The sequence below is a fragment of the Uranotaenia lowii genome, chromosome 1, assembly GCF_029784155.1.
Source record: "Uranotaenia lowii strain MFRU-FL chromosome 1, ASM2978415v1, whole genome shotgun sequence".
NCBI lineage: Eukaryota > Metazoa > Arthropoda > Insecta > Diptera > Culicidae > Uranotaenia > Uranotaenia lowii.
In genome coordinates, this window is record NC_073691.1 from 103,126,647 (window position 1) to 103,132,084 (window position 5,438).

Here is a 5,438-nt window from a genome sequence, read left to right on the forward strand (position 1 = left end):
TTTTGTTGCATCTGATCGATTCTACGTGATTTTGTAATACCTTCATTCCTTCCTCATAGACGACACATGAAATTCACGTAAAGTCTTAGTGAATTCAATTTTTTCATTTTTCTCAAGCGTATGGTTGAAAATTCTTATTAGAAAAAGCTGATTTTGTTAGCCGTCGTCAAAAATGTTTTTGTCAGTTGACAAAGGAATTTGTTCTCAATCGTCTTGAATCTTGCATATGTCTTCTGGTAAGTGCAAATGATGCTACATTATAACTATTTAATTTTTAATTTAACATCTTTCAGTAATCGCTGTGGCTGCAAGTGCCCTTTCGTTGGAACTGGTGGTGGTCATTCGTTCTTTGGTTCGAGTCCCACCGTAGGATGTCCGGGTTAAACGAAACGAAATTACGCAAGGTAAATTATTTATCAATATCATTAATTCTATTTTAATTATTGATTTTTTTTTCTATTTTCTACAGGATCCCACAAAGCAACTCGCCGGCCAAAGGTCCCGCATTTTGTTTAGATCACGAATTTAGTATAGTGTGTGGCGAAAGATAATAAAAATAAATTTTATTTACGATAAATTCATTTTATTTTCATTTTACTGCCCAGAATAAATACTTAAAAATTAGTAGAAGAGATCCAAATATCATTTAATAGCTAAACAAATTTTTCGTAGCTTCCATCCTCATAACATGTTGAACGTACTAGGAATTCACGTAAGTTGTACGTGATGTTCATTGAGCGAAAATTCCTATTAGGGGAGCGTTTATTTATTTTATTCGTACAAGTCACGTGAATATCAATTGGATAAAAATTATGTTGTTTTTCACGTAGCAGCTACGTGCAGATTATTTTGGGTGTACACAAGTGTTCCTGTAATTGAACAAAAACAACGCAATCTGCTCATCCGTGTCTAGTTTTTTTACATTTTGATCCAACAGAAATTTTTTCAAAACATCCTTTACTAAACGTACTATTCGCTCAGCCTGGCCATTGCTCTCGGGATGATAAGGTGGACTCTTCAATACTAGAACACCTTGTTGTTTAAAAAAATTAACAAAATTTTCCGAATTGAATGGAGGCCCGCCATCTGTTACCAGAACATCTGGCAATCCAAATCTAGCAAAAATGTTGATAAAAACTTTTATTACTTTCCTGTTATCTGTACCATATTTCATGTATTCCAATTCGATCCATTTTGTATAACTGTCTACGATGACTAAATATGTTTTCTTTTCTAAATGAAAGAAATCAGCATGAATCCTACTGAATGGCTTTTTTGTAGGAATCCAACTGGAATAACCTGCTGGCTTAGATATTGCATTCATTTCAGTACATATTTTACAAGATTTCACATAATCCTCCACATCCTTGTTCATTCCAAACCAATAAACTGTTTTCCTAGCAAGTTGTTTTAGTTTTGTAATTCCTAAATGATTTGTATGGAGCATCTTCAAAATTGCGGGTTGCATTTTAGATGGAATAATTACCCGATCTTGAAAGAGCAAACAACCTTCAATCTCCTCCAATTCTTGATGAGCAGAATAAACATCTTTAAATTCCCTACTAATTCTCTCTGGCCATCCTTTGGTGTTATATTCTAAAATTTTGGAAGTAAAATTATCCAATTTTGTTTCAGCAGCAATCTCTTTATAATTTAATGGAAATTCCATTGTAAAATTCAAACTCTTGATATAATCTCTGTCTAATTCCCTTGGAACCGGCTGATCTAAAGGATATCTAGAGCAAAAATCCGCGTTACCCATCCGAGATGATTATGATTCATATATCATAATCATAAATTGAAAGCTCTAAAAGGTATCTCTGCAGCCTCGTCACCGAAATTGCATTTTTTCCATGTTTCCCAAAAATTCCAATTAAAGGCTTGTGATCTGTAAAAATAGTAAATTGTTTACCATATAAAAATTTATGAAATTTCTTAATTGTTGTTACTATTGCCAAAGCCTCTAAATGTAAAATAGGATAATTCTTCTGGGCAGAGTTTAAAGAATACGAAGTGAACGCTATAGGTTTTTCTACTCCATTAATCAGATGAGCTATTACACCTCCCAAACCATACGAACTAGCATCTGTTACCACAACCACAGGCTTATCCGGGTCAAAATATTCTAAAACAGTTGGTTTCAACAAATAACTTTTGCAATCACTAAAAACTTTTTCACAATTGCTAGTCCAATCAAATTTTGTATTCTTTTTAAGTAAAGCATATAAATAATGAAGACGTGAAGATAAATTTGGAATAAATTTAGCATAAAATGTTATTAAACCTAAAAATGCCTTCAGCTCTGTAACATTTTTAGGAGATTTAGCTTCCTGAATTGTTTTCACCTTATCCGGACAAGGTAGCAAACCATGGTCCGTTAATACGTGTCCCAAATAAGGTAACTCCTTTACAAAAAATTTGCATTTTTTTATGTTCACTTTAATGTTAGTTTTAGCAAGTTTCTCTAAAACTGAATAAAGTTTATTTTTACAAGAAACTAAATCTTTACCCGCTATCAAAACATCATCTAAATAACAGCAAACTCCTTCAAGACCATGAAGAATTTTTTCCATTATTCTTTGGAAAATTGCAGCACTTGATGCTGCACCTTGAGGTAACCTGTTGTAGGAATAGAGTCCCTTTATAGTATTAATAATCATAAATTTTCTAGATTTTTCAGAAAGGAGCAACTGCGTATATGCCCCAGCCAAGTCTAAAGAACAAAAAAATTTGGAACCCGCTAATTTAGAAAAAATATCCTGTGCCAAAGGAAGTGGGTAAGTGTTTGGGACAATCACCTTATTGATTGACACCTTACAGTCAATCACAAGTCTGATGCTTTGATCCTTCTTTATGACCACTACCACAGGTGAGGCCCATTCACTCACCTCAATTGGTGTAATAATATTGTCATTCTCAAGTTCCTGCAGATGTTTCAATACTTTTTCCCGCAAACGTAAAGGAACTTCATAAGCCCTCTTAAAAATCGGAGTATTGTCACGCAACACCAAATCTCCTTCAAAACCAACAATGGGTTTAGACCTATCCCTGTCGAAAACGCTTGGAAACTTACTCGTGACATCCCGAATTAACTCCCGCTCTCCTAGAAAATTGACGCTTTCCTCTGGAACTGTTGACCTAATAAAAGAATTCCTCCAACCAGCACAGAAAACATCCAACCATGTCCTGCCCATTAGAGGTACGAACTCGTTGCCACATTGTAGCACAACCATGTGTACTAATGCTCTCATTCCATTCAGCTGCGCATTTACACTAAATTTACCCAAAACGTTCAACCTCTTTCCATCAATCACGACCAGTCTTTTGTTACAATTGACCAACTCAAAATTTCTAAATGCTCTTTTGAAAAACTCCTCCGATATAACACTTTCTGCTGATCCTGAATCTATTTCCATAGTGAAAGTACGGTTGTTGATTACCACCTCAACATAACAAGGCTCATTAATTTTTTTAATAGAAGAAATCATTAAGGGGGGGGTAGGGTCTAACGGCTATAAAAAAACACCATTTTCACGATTTTTTTCTAGAGCTATCGTTCAAACAAATGTATTCAAATTTTTTGCATTATACAAAGCATTGTTAAAAGAACATTTAGTAATTTTTTCGTAGAAAAATATTGAAAAATGAGCCGGTGACGGAGCACTTTCGAAGGTGCCTTCTAAAAAACAGGATTTGCGGTGGACACTGTATCTCAGCACAGAATCATCTGAAATCAAAAAATCAGAGCAAAATATTTGTAATAGATGTTTTTCTGGACCCCAACGTTTTTATTTAACTTAAAAATATTTTTATGAAATTTTTGTGGCTGTTTGAAGTAAAAACTACGATTTTTCACGAAAAAATCCGCCATTTTTCACCTGTAAAATCTCCCCAAAGTAAAAAAAAACAAAAAACAAAAACGTTGGGGTCTGGTATTTTATATGTAGAAAACATGTTCCAAATTTGAAAAGAATCGGATAAGTAGTTTTCAAATGACGATGTCCACGGACTTTGAAAATGTGCTTTCGAGAAAAACGCGTTTGAAGTTTCTGCTCTTGCTTTCTTGCAGTATTAGATAGGAGGAGATAAAGGCCTATAACTTCTACAGTTTTGCTCCAATTGACTTGAAAATTTGACACAACATTCTTGAAATGTTTTACAATAAGAAAATAAAAAAATAAAAAAATCGATTTTTTGAAAGTGTTAGACCCTACCCCCCCCTTAAACAAGATTCTTCCTCTGTATCAGAATCAGAATTCATGTCAAGTTTCAAACGTTTGAATAAGGCTGATGTGGACACGTTATCTTTTGGAGAATCAACAAACCTCACTGCAGATTGCTGGCGAGGTCGATATTGCCTGGGGCTTTGATTGTAACGCTTACGTAAATAACAGTAATCGCGAGTATGTCCCTTCTTTTCGCAATATGAGCAAACATACACACGTTTGTACGACTTCTTTCTTTCCCTACTGTTATTTCTGCTGCTAAATCTTGGTGACCTATCCCTACTATCGCTTCTACTGCGAGGTCTAAAATTTGATCTCATTGGCAATTTTTCTTCTCGTCTGCCTAAACGTGCTATAACACCACCACGAGCATCTTCCCCGTTCAATCTTCGCGATTTTTCCATAGCCAACTCACTACTCAACAACATTTTCTCCGCTTTAGCTGCAGTTAAGTTGTCCTCATTAAACATCCGACTTTGTAATTGCTTATCATAAGCTCCTATGACCAACAAATCCCGGATAAATCGTTCCTTCAACGTACCAAAATTACATTCCTCAGCCGCTAATTTAACAGCTAAAATAAAATCAATCGCTTTCTCGTCATGACGTTGCCTCCTAGTCCAAAACTCATTACTAACAATGACCTCGGAGTCGGTTTTGTCGTAATATTTCTTCAAAGCTTCAATTATATCTCTATAAGCTAGTTCTTTCACATCCCTTCCCGGGAAAAGCATCTTTACTCTGGAATAAACTTCCGTGCCACATACTGCCAAAAACGATGTCTTGTATTTGGCCTCAGCATAGTTGTTATGGATAAATAGCCATTCTAATTGTTCAATGTATTGGCCAAAAGAAATAGATCCCGGAATAAATTGTTCAGTCGTCGTCGAAAGTGCCATACTTTCGTTTTAAATAAATGAATCAAAAATTAAAATAATGGAAAATAAAAAATTTAATAAAAAAAAAAGTACACACAAAAAAAAACGTTCACAAAAAAAATAAAAAGAAAAAAAATAAAAAATTATTAAAACAAATTTACTAAAAAAAATAAATAATTAAATGGTCAATGTTTTTTAAAATCTGCATAAATTATCACACAACACAAAATCACATACCTGTTACTCCAATCTTTTGTTCCAAAAGCGGTTTTTTTGCTGAATAAACGAGCGGCCAATAAAAATCACGATGCCAACTATAGCTACCAACAGCAAG

The 5,438-nt window shown here is 34.4% G+C and overlaps 1 long non-coding RNA gene across 1 annotated transcript; it reads left to right on the top strand.

Moving 5' to 3' along the window:
* On the top strand, window positions 1–544 carry LOC129751499 (uncharacterized). The gene is made up of 3 exons (XR_008738729.1): window positions 1–236; window positions 294–404; window positions 470–544. It is a non-coding gene; the product is annotated as an uncharacterized LOC129751499 (long non-coding RNA).
* Window positions 545–5,438: the final 4,894 nt, after the last annotated feature.